We start from the raw sequence: 18265 nt of genomic DNA on the forward strand, positions 1-18265 counted from the left end.
CTTTAGCTTCTACTCCTGTCCTACAACTACCGGACTTTGAGGCCCTATTTGTAGTGGAGTGTAACACTTCAGGGGGCGGTCCTACAGCAAGCACAACACCCTATCGCATATTTTAGCCGGCAGCTAGCAGCACATCACTAGAAATTACCAGCTTATGAGCGTGAGCTGATTGGGTTGGACAAGGTAGTTCAACACTGGCGGCCCTACTTGTAGGGACGCACTTTCCTCATCCGCACAGACCACTAGCAGCCACCCAACGTCTCCAACACACTCAGGCCAGAATGAAAGCTTACTATGACAAGGGTCACCAAGATGTGACGTAAAACCCCGATGAGCATGTGTGGCTTTGCTTACAACCACACCATCAACAATCTCTTGCCGGGCCTCGGAACAAGCTCTCTCCCAAATTCTTTGGGCCCTCTCCAGTTCTTCAGCGCATTGGCCAAGTGGCGTACCAGTTGCAGCTTCCTCCTGACGCTCAACTCCACAACGTCTTTCATGTTTCCCTCCTCAAACCCTTAAGGGATCCACACCATCTCCACCATCGTTCTTACTGCCAGTCAAGGAGGGGCGTGTTATTTTCTCTCCTGCCACTGCCTTGCAAGTGCATCAACGTCACAACAAGTGGGAGGTTCTCATCCAGTGGGCTAACACCGATGCAGCAGCAGCCACATGGGAAGATGTGGAGACTTTTCGCCGAGCCTGTCCTACCTTCAAACTTGAGGACAAACTCTTTCTCCAGGGGGAGAATGATGTTATGAACTCGATAGTGAGCCGTGTAACTCAACGGCACCGTGGGTGAGTCATTAGGTACTGAATCTTTTAATTACATTTCTATTTTTATGCTATTTCTGTTTAAATTTGCCTCAAGGTAATTTTTATAATTTTTGTCCTAAATTCATGTTGGCGTGAAATATTTGTAAGGCAGAGTTGGAAATGAAACGTCAAGATGCATTTTACCTCCAAACAGGATCTGAGGTCTCCTTCTTGAGCTCTAGTTATCCCCCCTTATCCTCCCCTATTGTTGTTAAATCATTCCGTTTTCTAGAGATCTAAGCACTGAACAGTAGCCAAAGCTTCTTTGGTTTTAGCTGCTGTTGTTCATGGTGTTTCATGGCAGAACCCAGGCACTGGGAAGATGAAGCAACACCTTGGCAAGTAGGTAGCTTCCTACAACAGGGCAGAAGCGTAGTTCGTTTGTTGAGGAGGGCCCTGAGCACGACGACAGTAGGGCTCTGTTCAGACGTTGAGCCACCGGTGGTCCCTTACTGTCCAGCCACTGAGCACTACCACAGTGGATTTCCCGACCCCCGGTGACGGCCGGAAGGTAGCAATCTGATCTGGCCAACCTCCAGCGAGCTGCATCTTCCATATCGATGAGCTACGGTGATAAATAAAATCCACATTCCATTAAGCAACAACAGCAAGCTCCTATCCCAACCTACCCAGATCTGTGGGCCAGACCATTCCGGATCTGTGGGACCCCTCATAGCATTGGATCCATCCGTCCCTCGCCGTATTAAGCGATCCATGACTCGGGACCCTAACAACTTGTGATAACCCGATTGTAAATCCTGCTTGGTAAAAATTTGAGACATGTAATTCATCCAATAGCTCATCCACCACTGGTATGGGAAACTTGTCTTTGACGGTTTTTGCATTTAGGTCCATGTAGTCCACACAAAACCACCATGTGCCAACATGTTTTTTAACTAATAGGACTGGTGAAGAAAATGGGGAACAACTACTGCGGATAAGGCTCTGTTCCAACATGGTTTGGCACTGCCATTCTATTTTATCTTTCTGGAGGTGTGGATACCTGTATGGTCTAACAACAACCACATCTGATCTAGCTTTTAAACAAATTTTGTGGTCACAGTGCCTCAATGGGGGCAGCCTTGAAGGTTCCCGAAACATGTCGGTGAACTCCTCTAGTAACTTGTCTATGTTTCTGCCCAATGGTGCCTGCTCATGTAGTAGGTGGACGTGGGGGGCTCTTGCAGCTTGACTGCCCCTGAGCGTCATTGGGCTGCCTTCTGACACAAAACTCATTGTTAAGGCCAAGAAATCCCAAAAAATTGGGCCCAAGATTTGCAACTATTTGATCCCGAGCACAATATCAAATCTGCCTAAGGGGATGACAAAACATTCAGTGGTGAAGTGGGTGTTTCCAATGGAAAATTTTACCGCCTCATTGACCCCGTAGCTAGGGACTTTTTCACCATTGGCAACTGAAACTGTGACATTTGGTTGAGGCTGGATACCAAGTTGAAGATGTTTTGCCGCTGTATGCTTTTGATAAATGGGGTAGTTGAATTTTTGATTCTTGTGTCTATTGCCATTGTATTTAGTGGACTATTTTTGGGTGTTATGCCCCCCCCCCCCCCCCCCCCCCCCCCTACCAACATGGCGAATTGGTCCTTCCCCCCTACTGATGTGAAATTTAATTACATTGGCTTTTATACCTCGCAAGCGTACGAATCGTTAATGTAATCTAGCGGGAAGCGAGGGTCATATCCATAGGGAGGATTGAATTTTGTGTATTCTTCAGTCAACTAGCCTAACCAAATATGATGAATTAATCTGAACTAAACACTAATTATATCCTAAATTATCAAGCAATAATCTGATTAACTACTTGCACAACAGGAAATGTCAACTCTGGATTTTACTTTGATACGTGCCTCTCTCGAGCGCCACGTAACCACGAATCCGAATTCTCAATCCTTGCGTCTAGCCCCTCTCAGGCGCCTAGAGTTAATGACAGAGATCGGATTACAATAGAATGCAGAGAATCAATTTCCTATTATGATGATGCTAAAATTATCAACTCTAGATTTTACCGTGATTCATGCCTATCTCGAGCGCCACGTAACCATGAATCCGATTTCTCAATCCTTGTGTCTATCCCCTCTCGGGTGCATAGAATGAAAGATAGAAAACGGATTAAAATACCAAATTCCAACCTAGATTACAATCCTACCCTAATTATCTAATTTAATCAAATATCCGGAAAACAAATATTCGATAAACATTAATTTTAAAATCAAATTTAATAAACATTCAAAACCTAAGTTCAAACTATAGGAAAATTAAATTCCAAAATGACGGATTACTCCCCTTCTCCTTCCTCTCGCTCGGGCAGCAAACTCGTTCTCACGGGTGCTGCAATTTCCCAAAATTGATGGCTTCGGGTAGCAAGAGCGAGTGGCCGGAGGTAGAGACGACGCCGGCGAAGAAGGATAGAAACCCACGGATGGAGGTGACGACCGGCGAAGAACGGAACGGAGCTGAAGTCCTCTAACCGGCTCTCTCGAGTCTCGGTCGGAGTCGGAATAGCTCTGGGAATGGTCGGAAATGTGTAATTGACGCCAGAGGATGGTCGGAATGCGGAATCGGCGCCGGAGGAGCCCTCTCCGGTCACCTCTCGGCCTTGCGAGCAGAAACTGGCACTGTCGAACTCGCCGCGATGGAGACTCTCTCGAGCTCTCCTCGGGTCTGTTCTCGGTTGCCGGACGGCGGTGGAGGACGGTGGTGCGACGAACGACAGTTGAAAAATCCTCTCGGGTCTTCCTCTCTTACGGTCAACGATCTCCCCTTTTCAATACGATTTGCCCTAAAAAATCACCTCCCCTACTAATGGCATTTTGGTAAATATCTCCTTCTCCACACAAAATTCTCCTGAAATTCCATAATTAAATCCATAAAAATCATTTCAAGAAGAAATAAACCCTAAAAGGAATGAAATATCATTCAGGAGAGAAAAATATGCAATATAAGCAGTAATTAATGTCAAATTCAATAAATGCACGTTTCAAGTGAAAATCGACAAATAACCACCTATAACACAATTATAAGGGTTATTCAATTATAATTAACCTAGTTCTCATGTCAGAATCTGGCATCTATTACACCCCCAAACCTAAGTCTTTGCTAGTCCCTAGCAAAACAACAACATAACCAAAATTAAGCCTAGGAAAACAAAATGTCACTTTCGTAGGGAACACGATTGCATTTAGCGCATGCAACAAGCCGTTAAACCCCTACTTTACAGTAGTGGACGAGTTGTGTCTCGTGAGGGTTTGCATGGAATTTACCCACAAAATTCATCTAAATCAACAATATAAAAAGAAAACTGAAGAAAATTTACTCCTCATTAGCATATTACTAACACTTAGTATCGTAAAATATCTGAAAATCATTTGAAACCCTACTCAATTTGAAAATCTGTGTAAAATATAGCACATTATCAATCCAAATACACTCATTGTTACTCCACCTGAACCAATGTGACCCATAACCAATTACTTCAACAGAACAAAGAGGCAACAAATAACAATAAAATCCTGGTCACATCAGAGTTAAGAGAAAATAGTAGAGTACGCCTGTTGTCTGACAATCTCACAAAAGAAATATACCAATTTCAATCTTGACTTGCAACTTCTTTCAACTTACAATTCATCATCAAAGTTAAGGAAACTCATTGCTTCCAGATTTAAACCCATATTACGCTATTACCAGCGCATTTTTGCTATTACCAGCGTAATTTTTGTTTCACTGAATATTTTTGGTATTACCAGCATTTTGTATTCGTCTTCACTGCAGATGCACTTATTTTTAAGTAACCCACTGTTCCGGTGCATGTCCCTGGGTTAGCCCAGGCTGTTTCTGAAGTTATCTGTCTTTTGTATGAAAGAGCATTTCCATTTGCATTCATACATTACAACAAGGAATTTCACTGAGATATAAAAAGGAAAGAGTTCAAACAGGCATACAAGACTATTCAGACTAACATAGATCAACACTAGATTTACATGTTCTCTTTTGCAACTAAGTTCCAAGTCTAATGCAGTAGTAAGTTATCCCACTGAATTCCCATGGATCACAACAAATGATATCAGATTTCTAATAGGCATATTCTACACAGTTTTACGAAAAATTTTGAAATACATTTGAGCAACTTATTTTAACTCTACTAAAGTTAACCACATACTAAGAGGAGTAATTCGAAAACCACGAACAAAAAAAAAAAAAAAATCATTGCTAAGACATAAAAGAGCCGTTTCCCCCCTAAACCTAAACCTGACATTGTCCTCAATGGGGAAAAATTAAAACACGACTACAAAAAGGAATAACAGCTAAAGAATAATAAAACTCATGGAAACTACATGCTCCATTGGCACACAACAAGTAAAGCAAAGCCAAAACAGTGCAAGGAAAAGAGATATCAACAAACACCCCCAAATCTAGAGCATGACACATCGTCAAGCAAACCAACTAACAATCACTCAAATATCTGATTTACTAGATGATTTATCGCTGGCCTTAACGTCGGTTCTGGTGCCAGTCTTCTCGTCTAGTAGCTACTACTCCAGTTGACTCACAGCTTAACTAGTTATACTCCAGCAGAGTAAGGGTTAAGCTCCCTCAGGGCTCCTAAATCCATATGTGGGACCATATGTGTTTGGTCATCAACAATAATACCGAAGAGTCAATAAAGACCCCCCGGAATGATACATAGTCTCCCTCGAAGAATATTTACTCGTATCAGCCGTACCCATAGGTAATCATCCATAGATGAAACCGCTATCCCACATCACACTTTGAAGAAATCACCGGGCCACTGAAGGCAGCAAGAATCACACGCTGAACACAAGTCCTTGAGTTACTCACCATAAGGTTTTCATTCAATACTTCAAGATCGAACTGGTCAATCCCAGAACGGTTGTTTGAGTACAGACCTCTCAAACTAGGGACCAAAAGTCTGGTCATCGACTACTGGAACCATTTATGCTCTCAGCCGGCAAGAGAGTACCCCGAGTCCATGATGGGGCCGGCATCGCCGGGGGATCTCCGATCAATCAAGACCAGAGTACACCAAAGGTTATCCCAATAAGAATGAATAAACCACAAATAAAACTGTAATGTACAAAGGGATAGAAACGTGGGGATTGCCCACAATGTGCTAAGTTTATAGTCGTAAGCAAGACTCTGACGCAGTCAAGATGAAATGATAGGTTCCTCCAAGAAAATCCATCACCTCCTCTGGTGTGGGGACATTCTCAAGATACGGTTTGAGCCTCTGACCGTTAATTTTGAAGACCGACCCGTCTCCGTGATTGCGGATCTCAACAGCGCCATGAGGAAACACCTGTGTAACTTCAAATGGACCGGATCACCTGGATCTTAGCTTCCCTGGAAACAAATGCAATCGTGAGTTATAAAGTAAAAAATTCTGCCCAACAGTAAAAGACTTGCGAAAAATAGATTTATCATGTAAAAGCTTTGTTCGTTCCTTATACAGTTTGGCATTCTCATAAGCATCATGACGTATCTCCTCCAACTCATTCAATTGCAATTTTCTCTCCTCACCCACTTGAGTCAAATCAAAATTCAAAGCCTTAATGGCCCAATAAGCTCTATGCTCAAGCTCAACTGGTAGATGACATGCGTTGTCGAACACTAGGCGAAATGGAGACATCCCAATAGGAGTCTTATAAGCGGTTCGATAGGCCCATAAAGCATCGTCCAATCAAGTGGACCAATCTTTCCTATCAAAGCGAACCGACTTCTCCCAAATCCGTTTGATCTCCCTATTAGAGATTTCAACTTGACCACAAGTTTGCGGGTGGTACGGAGTGGACACCCGATGAGTGATGGAGTATTTCTTCAATAAGGTCTCAAATGCTTTGTTACAAAAATGAGATCCCCCATCACTGATGATCGCTCTCGGGGTACCAAACCAATTAAAGATGTTTTCTTTTAAAAACTTTACCACTACTTTGTGATCATTTGTCTTACATGCAATAGCTTCAATCCATCTAGAGACATATTCAACAGCAACAAGGATGTATTGATAGTCGAACAAGACAAGAAAAGGACCCATGAAGTCAATACCCCACACATCAAACAATTCAACAATAAGAATGGGGTTAAGAGGCATCATGTTCTTCTTAGACAAACAACCAGTCCGTTGGCATCTATCACACACACGACAAAACTCATGGGCATCTCTAAATAATGAAGGCCAATAGAAACCACATTGCAAGACTTTAGCCACGGTCTTTCTAGCACCAAAATGTCCACCACATGCGTGGGAATGACAAAATTCAAGAATGTTGGCAAAGTCTTACTCAGGTACACAACGCCTAATTACTTGGTCAGGACACACCTTGAACAAATAAGGGTCATCCCAAAAAAAATGTTTGACTTGGGAAAAGAATTTCAACCGATCTTGTTTACTTCAATAATCAAGAATCTTATGAGTTACAAGATAGTTGACTATGTCAGCAAACCAAGGCAACTGGGATACTTGGAGAAGTTGTTCATCAGGGAAGGAATCATTTAAAGGAAGGAATCCTTCCTGAGGTGCTACATAGATCCTAGATAGATGATCAGCAACAACATTCTCACAACCCTTCTTATCTCGAATCTCAAGGTCAAATTCTTGCAATTGCAAGATCCATCTAATCAAGCGAGGTTTAGTGTCCTTGATGGATAATAAGTACTTCAAAGCAAAATGATCAGTGAACACTCTAACCTTTGACCCTAACAGATATGATCTGAATTTGTTCAAGGCAAACACAACAGCTAGCAACTCCTTCTCAGTGGTAGTGTAATTCAATTGAGCATCATGAAGAGTGCGGCTAGCATACTAAATGATACAGGGAATTTTATCCGTCTTTTGCCCCAAAACAGCCTCCAATGCATAATCAGAGGCATCACACATCAACTCAAAAGGTAAAGACCAAGTAGGGGGTTGGACAATGGGTACAGTGGACAAACATTTCTTCAGTGTCTCAAAAGCATGAATACATGCATCATCAAAGGCAAAAGCAACATCTTGAGCAAGCAAATTCGTCAAAGGACGAGAAATTTTGCCAAAGTCCTTAATGAAGCGCCTATAGAACCCAGCATGGCCAAGGAAAGAACACACCCCCTTCACATAATTAGGTGGTGGCAGATTGGCAATTAGGTCAACCTTGGCTTTGTCCACTTCTACACCCCGCTCAGACACTACATGTCCTAAAACAATTCATTCTTTTACCATGAAATGGCATTTCTCCCAATTCAAGACTAAATTGGACTTAATGCAACGGGACAATACGAGTGAAAGATTATGCAGACATGTATCAAAACTAGAGCCAAACACAGAAAAGTCATCCATAAAGACCTCTAAAAAGTCACCAATCATGTCAGAAAAGATACTCATCATGCACCGTTGGAAAGTGGCGGCCGCATTGCATAAACCAAAAGGCATGCGTCTGTAAGCATAGGTGCCAAACGGACACGTGAGTGTGGTCTTTTCCTGGTCTTCTGGAGCAATGGGAATTTGATTGTAGCTGGAGTATCCATCTAGGAAGCAATAAAAATTGTGGCCGGCCAATCGCTCTAGCACCTGATCAATGAAAGGTAGTGGGAAGTGATCCTTCCTAGTGGCAGAATTAAGTTTTCTATAGTCAATGCAGACACGCCACTTGGTGGTAGTTCTTGTGGGAATCAATTCACCACTCTCATTTTTCATTATCGTTATCCCCCCTATCTTAGGGACAACTTGAATTGGACTCACCCAGGTGCTATCGGAAATAGGGTAAATGATTCCTGTCACAAGCAACCTGATGACTTCTTCTCTCACAACCTCCAACATATGGGGATTTAACCTACGTTGCATCTCACGCGAGGCTTTAGTCCCCTCCTCCAAATGAATACGATGCATGCATATGGAGGGGCTAATCCCTTTTAAGGCATCAAGAGTCCACCCCAATGCCTCTCTGTGTGCTTGTAAAACTTCAGTCAATTGTTCCTCCTGCTCAATACTCAAATCGGAGGAAATAATGACTGGCAATGAGTTCATGGGCCCCAATAACACATACTTCAACGTGGGAGGAAGTGGCTTAAGATCTAACTTGGAAGTTTCAAGAGGTTTGTCCAAGTCAAGATGAAGATCCTGTGGATGATCAGTTGTGACAACCTCATAAGCTTCCTCCAACAGAGGTACAGAACTGAGTAAAGAGTCAACCTCTTGGAAATATGTTTCCTCATCAAAATAGCCCATGTCTAAAGATGTTATGCAAGACTCAAAATATTCAAGAGTGGATTCGTCATCAAGCATAACAGTCTCTATCTTAAATGCAGGACTCAGATCATCAGACTCAAGTGGGTGGTGCCCGACATTAAACACATTCAACGAGACCTTAAAATTTCCAAAAGACAACTCCAAATCACCACTTTTACAATGAATGATAGCATTAGATGTGGCTAAGAAGGGACGTCCTAGGATGACAGGAATTTGGTTGGTCACATTGACTACTGGTTCTGTATCAAGAACAATGAAATCAACCGGGAACAGAAATTTGTCCACTTTTATCAAAACATCTTCAACTATTCCTTGTGGAATCTTGACAGAACGGTCAGCTAGTTGAAGTGTGATGGGGGTAGGCTTCAATTCCCCCAAACCTAATTGTTGGTATACAAAGAAAGGAAGCAAATTCACAATTGCCCCTAAGTCAAGAAGAGTTCTCTGGATGGTATGTTCACCAATGACACATGAAATTGTGGGGCATCTAGGATCTTTAACTTTAGGAAGAGTGTTGTGCTTCAGAATTGAGCTTACATTCTCAGTAAGAAAGACCTTTTTGTTAACATGTTGTTTTCTCTTCTGTGTACAAAGGTCTTTCAAAAATTGGGCATTGGCAGGGACTTGCCTAATAGCATTAAGAAGTGGAATGTTAATGTGAACCTTACTAAATAGTTCCAACGTTTCATGAATGCTATCTCCTTTCCTAGGTGGGCCCGATAACCTCTGCAGATAAGGAGCTGGTGGGACTTGGCTGTTGGTGGAGAACTTGGAGGTTCTTCACTCAATGATGTGTCCCCATTGTCATCCTTTGACTCCTTAGACTTAGTGGTCCCTACCCCATTGTTCAACTCACGACCACTCCTAAGGGTGGTTATGGCTTTGGCTTGCTCGTGGTGGGGATTGGAACTCAACCCACTCTCACGTGTGCTTTTGGGGTTAGGAATGGTTTGACTCGGAGGTCTATTTTGTGCATGTTCACTCATGTGGCTTGCCAACTGACTCACTTGTATTTCAAGTTTAGCAATGGAGGACTGTGTATTCTACATGAATAATTGAAGTGTATCCTCAAGTGAAGGTTTTTGTGGAAACAATGGTTGTTGAGTGAAGTGTGGGCGCGGAGCTTGGGGTTGAGTAAACCTTGGAGGACCCCCAACCTGTGGGCCCTTGGACCATGAGAAATTTGGGTGCCTAGCCCAACCCGGATTATATGTTTCCGAAAAAGGATCGTTCCGGTTTGGTCTATGAAAATTTTGGACTACATTCAAGACCTCAATGAGCTCCGGGTAGGATGAACTAGATGGACACATTTGTGTGGGATGAGATGAACCAGAGCATATGGCACAGACAGTAGATGGGTTAGGAGCAGGTGAACTCTTGGACACCATAAGGGCATCAATTTTTCTAGTCAACCCCTCAATCTTGGCCATGAGCATGGGTGTTTCCTAACCTCGTAGAGACCCCCTCTTTTGGCTTCATGGGATCTCCTATCAACATTAAATGATGAACCCCATTGCTGAGATTGATCACTCAACGTTTCAAAGAAGTCTCATGCCTCACTAGCACTCTTACCCTTCAAACTCCCACCACTTGTTGCATCTACCATGGATCTAACCTGGGTTGTAAGACCTTGATAAAAGTATTGCACTAAATGTCATTTCTCAAGCCCATGATGCGGACACCTACGGATCAAATCCTTCCATTTCTCCCAAGCCTCAGAAAAGTGTTCACCCTCCTGCTGCATAAAGTTGGAGATTTCTCTCCTGAGAGTTGTAGTTCTCTGAATGCGAAAGTACTTGGACAAAAATTTTGTGACTAATGTGTCCCATGAAGTAATTCTGCCCACCTCCAAGGAATTAAGCCAAGACTTGGCCTTATCCTTAAGTGAAAAATGGAAAAAGTCTTAACCGGATAGAGTCATCTGAGAAATTCTAGAATTTGAAAGTTGCACAGATATCTAAGAATTCCTTGATGTGGTAATAATGGTCCTCCTTCTCCAACCCATAGAATGTAGGGAGGAGTTGGATCACACCCGGTCTCAACTCATAACTGGCGGCAGTAGTCGGTGGCAATATAATGCAAGACGGTGATGTGAAGTGGGATGGGATAGAATAATCCCTTAGGGCTCTACGGTCACCTGCTGCAGGTAACTGTAATGGTTCACCCTGATTGCCCATGGTAGCTCCTAACTTCACTTCGGGTGTTTTCCTACAAATATGTTCTACCTCTTCAACAAAGGGAGCTAATGGTTCACCTAGGGAGCGGCGCCTGTGCATAAAAACACGAAAAGAAACAAAACTAACTATCAAATTAAGCTAACAAACTCACTACTGAAAATACGAACTAACTAGAAGAAATAAAAATAACTCCATACAAAATCACCAAGATAAAATTATGAAAGCAAAAAATAAAATAAAAATAAATCTAACCTAAGACCATGAAGAACAAAGAAATACACTTAATACGTGCCTCCCCGGCAATGGCGCCAAAAACTTGATGTGAAATTTAATTACATCGGCTTTTATACCTCGCAAGCGTACGAATCGTTCATGTAATCTAGCGGGAAGCGAGGATCATATCCACAGGGAGGACTAAATTTTGTGTATTCTTCAGTCAACTAGCCTAACCAACTATGATGAATTAATCTGAACTAAACACTAATTATATCCTAAATTATCAAGCAATAATCTGATTAACTACTTGCACAACAGGAAACTTCAACTCTGGATTTTACCGTGATACGTGCCTCTCTCGAGCACCACGTAACCACGGATCCGGATTCTCAATCCTTGCATCTAGCCCCTCTCGGGCGCCTAGAGTTAATGACAAAGATCGGATTACAATAGAATGCAGAGAATCAATTTCCTATTATGATGATGCTAAAATTATCAACTCTAGATTTTACCGTGATTCGTGCCTATCTCAAGCGCCACGTAACCACGAATCCGATTTCTCAATCCTTGTGTCTATCCCCTCCCGGGCGCATAGAGTGAAAGACAGAAATCAGATTAAAATACCAAAATCCAACCTAGATTACAATCCTACCCTAATTATCTAATTTAATCAAATATCCGGTCAGAAAACAAATATTCGATAAACATTAATTCTCAAATCAAATTTAATAAACATTCAAAACCTAAGTTCAAACTATAGGAAAATTAAATTCCAAAATGACGGATTACTCCCCTTCTCCTTCCTCTCGCTCGGGCAGTAGACTTGTTCTCACGGGTGCTGCAATTTCCCGAAATTGATGGCTTCGGGTAGCAAGAGCGAGTGGTCAGAGGTAGAGACGACGCCGGTGAAGAAGGATAGAAACCCACGGACAGAGGTGACGACCGACGAAGAATGGAACGGAGTTGAAGTCCTTTAACTGGCTCTCTCGAGTCTCGGTCGGAGTCGGAATAGCTCTGGGAATGGTCAAAAATGTGTAATCGACGCCGGAGGATGGTCGGAATGCGGAATCGGCGCCGGAGGAGCCCTCTCAGGTCACCTCTCGGCTTGGCAAACAAAAACTGGCACTGTCGAACTCGCCGCGATGGAGACTCTCTCGAGCTCTCATCGGGTCTGTTCTCGGTTGCCGGACGGTGGTGGACGACGGTGGTGCGGCGAACGACAGTGGCGTGGCGAACGACAGTTGCAAAATCCTTTCGGGTCTTCCCCTGTTTCGGTCGACGGTCTCCCCTTTTCAATACAATTTGCCCTAAAAAATCACCTCCCCCACTAATGGCATTTTGGTAAATATCTCATTCTCCATACAAATTTCTCCTGAAATTCCATAATTAAATCCATAAAAATCATTTCAAGAAGAAATAAACCCTAAAAGGAATGAAATATCATTCAGGAGAGAAAAATATGCAATATAAGCAGTGATTAATGTCAAATTCAATAAATGCACGTTTCAAGTGAAAACCGATAAATAACCACCTATAACACAATTATAAGGGTTATTCAATTATAATTAACCTAGTTCTCATGTCAGAATCTGGCATCTATCACCTGCCAACCAGTCCTCTGAGTTCAAAATTTTTTTTGTTTTCCATAGCTCGAGCCAACATGAGTTCAGACACTTTCCACTTTCCCTCCTACATAAGCCTTGCGCCAACATGAGTTCAGGCCAAAAATTACAATAATGCCCCTATGGCATATTTACTCTTAAACTGAGATAAAAGTGAAGTAAATTAAAACTATATGAAACTCAATACTTAGTGGCGCAGCCACATCCCTCTGGATGTCGGCTCGCTATCAAGTTCATAAAATGTTACAAAGTGCAACCAAACCCACCATGACCACACAAGCTGGCATGATGAGTCACCACATGAGGTGGCATGATGAATCACACAAGCTGAAATCTTCATCACATGAGTTGGAAGATTTGGCAATCTTCCTTGTTTAATGTAATTGATTTATCTTCCCTTAATGTAATTTGGTTAATCAAGATTGATGTAGTTAGGGATATTAGGGATCCTAAATGATTGAGGAGTTTCTCTAAATATGTAAATAGTAATAGTATAAATAGGGATCTTGGTTGAAGGATTCAATCAAGCTCTCCTCTTCTCAACTCGTGGAAGAATCCCTCTCTAGCCTAAAGTCTCTTTTCTCTCTTTTCTTTTCTCTCCTCTTTACCTAAGCTCTCTCTCTCTCTCTTTGCTCTTTTTCTCTTCTCTCTCCCTTCCCTTCTCCCTCTCTCATCTTACTCGAGGAGTCAATTCGGTGTGTCAGTCTATGCACTACACGGAAAAGCAAAGTGTTATGGTCCCTAGCCATGGATCAAGTAACTTGGCGTGGGAATTGTGAATCCAGCACTGTAATGGAATTGTTGCTCTCGGTAAGGTGGAAAGGAGCCTCATTTCCTTACCTATTCTCGGTAAGATTGAAAAGGAGTTTCATTTTCTTACTCTTATCGGTTAAGGGATGAAGTCCCTTGCTGTTCTCGGCCAGGAAGGGTTAAGACCCTTTTTGCTGCTCTCATCTAAGAGGGTAGGTACCCTCTAGGAAGGTTGTTGTTGTTTCACATAGGAAGGGTTAGGCCTTCCTAGCCTTGCCTTGCTTGGTTAGAGGCTAAAGCAACCTCCTTTAGATGTGTTGCTCAGTTAGGGATTCAAGAATCTCCCTTTCTTGCTCGGAAGGGAAGAGATCAACTCCCTCTTGCTGTTGTGAAAGTGGAAGAGGCTAAAGCCTTTCTTGAACTCAGAAAATAGTAACTCAAGTCCCTCTCCCTTAGCTTGGATAATATCAATGCAAACCAGAATTCAAAGAGAGAAACAATAAACCCAAATCAAGAGAGAACTATACCTAGAGCTCATCAAGGAGACCTCCCAACCCTAGAGTTCGTCAAGGAGAAATCCAAACCCTGTTTAACCTGAATCAATACTTGCACTTTTCTATTTCTCTACCCTCTAAATAGGGTTTGACGTCATTAGAGTTTTAGGGCTTAAATTGACAATTCTGCCCCTACAACCTCTATCAATACATAATTAATGAAAAAAATATACTTAAACCATTATAAAATATGAAATTTAAAATTAATTAACTCAGTGAGTCATTGCCACCTTCTTTGAGTGACTCGGTGTGCTATTGTGTCCTCAACATCTACCCCTCCATGGAGAAAGAGCTTGTCCTCAAGCTCGTAAGAAGTGTAGACCTGTTGGAAGTTGGCTAGCTGCTCCCATGTCGCATCTTCTTTTTCGGTGTCTTTCCACTGTAAAAGAATCTCCCACTGGTCATTAATTTGACAGGCCCGCAATACTGTAGCTGGAGTAAGAATAACTTGTCCATTGTCCACCGGAGGAAGAGACGGAATTGCTGACGTTGGTGGACCCTTAAAGGGTTTAAGTAATGAAACATGGAACTCATCATGAAGTTTAGCCATTGTGGAAAGTTGCAATTGATAGGCTACTGGCCCGATGCTCCGAATAATAGCGAAAGACTCAAAGTATTTTGGGGAAAGTTTATGATGTTGTTGGCCCGCTAGTGAGTGTTGATCGTATAGATGGAGTCCTAACCAGACATAGTCACCTTCCTTGTATTCGATATCCTAGTGTCCCTTGTTGTAGAAGTCCTTCATACGAACCTGTGCTTTGAGGAGGCGATCCGAAATATTCTGTAGCACCTGGTTTTGTTCCATTAGTGCTCGATCAATAGAGTCCACGGTAGAGCCCAGAGTATATGATAGAAGCTGAGGTGGATCTCTGCCATATAGAACACTGAAGGGAGTAGACTGTAAAGTTGTATGGAAGGAGGTGTTGTAACAATACTCCATCCATGGTAGCCATTGCACCGAATTTTTAGGACGATCGCCCACAAGACATTGGAGATACATTTCCACAGTGCGGTTAACGACCTCTGTTTGTTCGTCTATTTGAGGATGATATGAGGATGCGAACTTCAACTTGGTGCCGCAAACACAAAACAATTCACGCCAAAAAAGTGCTGGTAAAAACCACATCCCTATCATTGACAATCGATTCTGGAATACCATGTAAATGAACAATATGCTCGAGAAATATTGGTGCCACTTTGGATGTTGTATATGGGTGAGCCATGGGTATAAAGTGAGCTTACTTGGAGAATCGATCCACCACCACAAATAATATCAACTTGTCGGACGATAGTGGAAGACCTTCGACAAAGTCCATAGAAATATCGACCCACACCTATGTAGGAAGTGCCAAATTTTTAGAAGACCCGCTGGACTTAGTGTTCGGCCTTGTTACGTTGACACACCGGACAGGATGTTACATATGTTGCAATTGATGTCTTCATACCCTGCCAATAGAAATTCACTCGAATGCGATGTAATATTTTCTGGATGCCTTCATGAGTGTTGTCATGGTATGCTGAGATGATGGCTAAAACCAAATCTGAAGTGTTTAGGATATATAATCGCGAGTGGTAATAATTAAGAGAATCTTAAATGATCCATCTAGAGTCCATGGCCCCCTCTGTGATTTTCTTGTGCATATCAAGAAGAACCGGTTTGCTGGCATTTTCCTCCTTGACCAAGTCTAAAAGAAGAAAATGAGGCTGGCTGATAGCATATAGAAGTGGCGGGGTCTCCAAAAGTCGTGACAAGGCATCGACTACCTTGTTTAATCTACCTGCGCGGTATTCTACCATAAAATTGAATCCCAACAATTTACTTATCCAGTGTGGTTGAGGAGAAGTCGTGAGGCGCTGCTCTAGCAAATATTTGAGGCTGTAATGATCAATCTGAATAAGAAGTGCATGACCCCATAAATACAGGCGCTAATGTTGTACAACTTTGGCCAATCCGATTAACTCCCGTTCATATGCTGGCAATTTGTGATGGTTTACTGCCAGTTGCCGACTAAAATATGCAATAGGGTGAAAGTGATGTTTTAGAACGGCCCCAATGCCCCCACCTGATGCGTCACACTCAACCTCAAATAATTCTTCAAAATTGGGAAGTTGCAGAACTGGTGCGGATGCAAGAGCTAATTTGAGATCAAAAAAGGACTGAGTAGTCTGCTCAATCCAAACAAAAGGGATTTTTCTTGAGGAGATTTGTCAATGGTGGCACAATCGGTCCATAGTTCCTTATAAATTTTTTTTTATAACCTGCCAATCCCAAAAAACCTCTCAAAGTAGAGGTATTCATAGGTATCGGCCAATCGGCAATAGCCTGAATTTTCTCAGAATCCACTGTGATCCCACCATGTGAAATAATATGGCCAAGATAGGCCACATGTGATGTCGCAAATGAGCATTTTGATTTCTTTATATATAATTGATGGGCACGTAACAGTTCAAATACCAATCATAAATGCACTAAATGATGATGTCCAGACTGGCTTTAAATGAGTATGTCATCAAAGAAAACAAGTACAAATTTGCGAAGATAGTTGTGGAATACCTCGTTCATTAATGTCTGGAATATGGATGGGGCATTGGATAACCCAAATGGCATGACAACAAATTCAAAGTGGTCGTGATGAGTGCAAAAAGCCATTTTCTCGATGTCGTCTGGATGCATACGAACCTGATGATATCCTAAGTGCAAGTCCAATTTAGTGAACATATGAGAACCGTGCAATTCATCGAAAAGCTCCTCCACCACCGGAATAGGGAACTTATCTTTCCCAATCTGGGCATTCAATTCCCGATAATCGACACAAAAACGCCATGTACCATTGTGTTCTTTAACGAGGAGGACTGGTGATGAGAATGGGGAACAACTGCTACAAATAAAGCCTTGTTGTATCATTGCTTGGCACTGTCATTCAATTTCATCTTTCTAGAAATGGGGGTATCGATAAGGTTGAACAACCACCACTTCTGATCCCTGTTTTAAACATATCCGATGGTCTCAGCGTCTCAGGGGAGGCAGCCCAGAGGGCTCTTAGAACAAGTCTGAGAATTCATCCAAAAGATGATCTATATTGCTGTCCGGATTGACCTGTGAGTGAATCATATGAATATGATTTGGCTTGTCCACGTGACTGCCCTATAATAATACTTGTTGTCCGCCCATTTCAAAACTCATAATTAAAGCAATAAAATCCCACAAAAAAGGGTTGAATGTTTTCAACCATTTAATACCAAAAACCATATCGAACCCAGCTAGAGGTATGACAAAAAAATTAGAATGAAAGAAAGTCATACCGATTGAGAACTTAACATTTTTGCTGATGCCGTAGCTAGGAACTTTTTCTCCATTGGCAACCAAAATAGTTGTTGTTGAGTGTGGAAGTATCTGTAGTTGAAGGTGTTGAGCAGAACTGAGAAAATTATGTGTGCTTCCCGAATCCACAAGGCTTACAAGGTCCTGGTCCATCACTTGAGTTCAGACTTGCATCGTTTTGGCGGATTTTTGTCCTGTAATGGCATGTAGAGAGATTTTTGGTGGATCCTCCTCAATAGTATCATCAATCTGTAGTGGTTATGTGATTTCATCGACCTCTAACCAGAACAACCTTTTACACTGATGGTCGACCTGGTATGTTTCATCACAATTGTAACATAAATTCTTTGCCCTGCACTCAGCCATATCCCCACTAGTTAATTTTCGAATATACTGGGTGGGTGGGTTGTTGGGCCGTGTATCTGCTATAGGAGTAATACTGGGATAATTTATGACTTGTTGCCCTGCCTAAGAAGAAAACTGAGTATTAGTGTTGCACCTCCCTTGCCAGCTAGTGGAATTGTTCTGGTCCCCTTGCCAAGCTGGTC

General features: G+C 42.3%; 1 non-coding gene across 1 annotated transcript; it reads left to right on the forward strand.

The window, feature by feature from the left end:
• Nucleotides 1-10740: 10740 nt before the first annotated feature.
• Nucleotides 10741-10847, forward strand: LOC137954056 (small nucleolar RNA R71). Its single transcript, XR_011112488.1, has one exon. It is a non-coding gene; the product is annotated as a small nucleolar RNA R71 (small nucleolar RNA).
• The last annotated feature ends 7418 nt before the right edge of the window (nucleotides 10848-18265 follow it).

Source organism: Aristolochia californica, unplaced genomic scaffold (assembly GCF_029961685.1).
Source record: "Aristolochia californica isolate CCGP_79_NKW_82.1479 unplaced genomic scaffold, dmAriCali1.0.hap1 SCAF_16, whole genome shotgun sequence".
NCBI classification, from domain to species: Eukaryota; Viridiplantae; Streptophyta; class Magnoliopsida; order Piperales; family Aristolochiaceae; genus Aristolochia; species Aristolochia californica.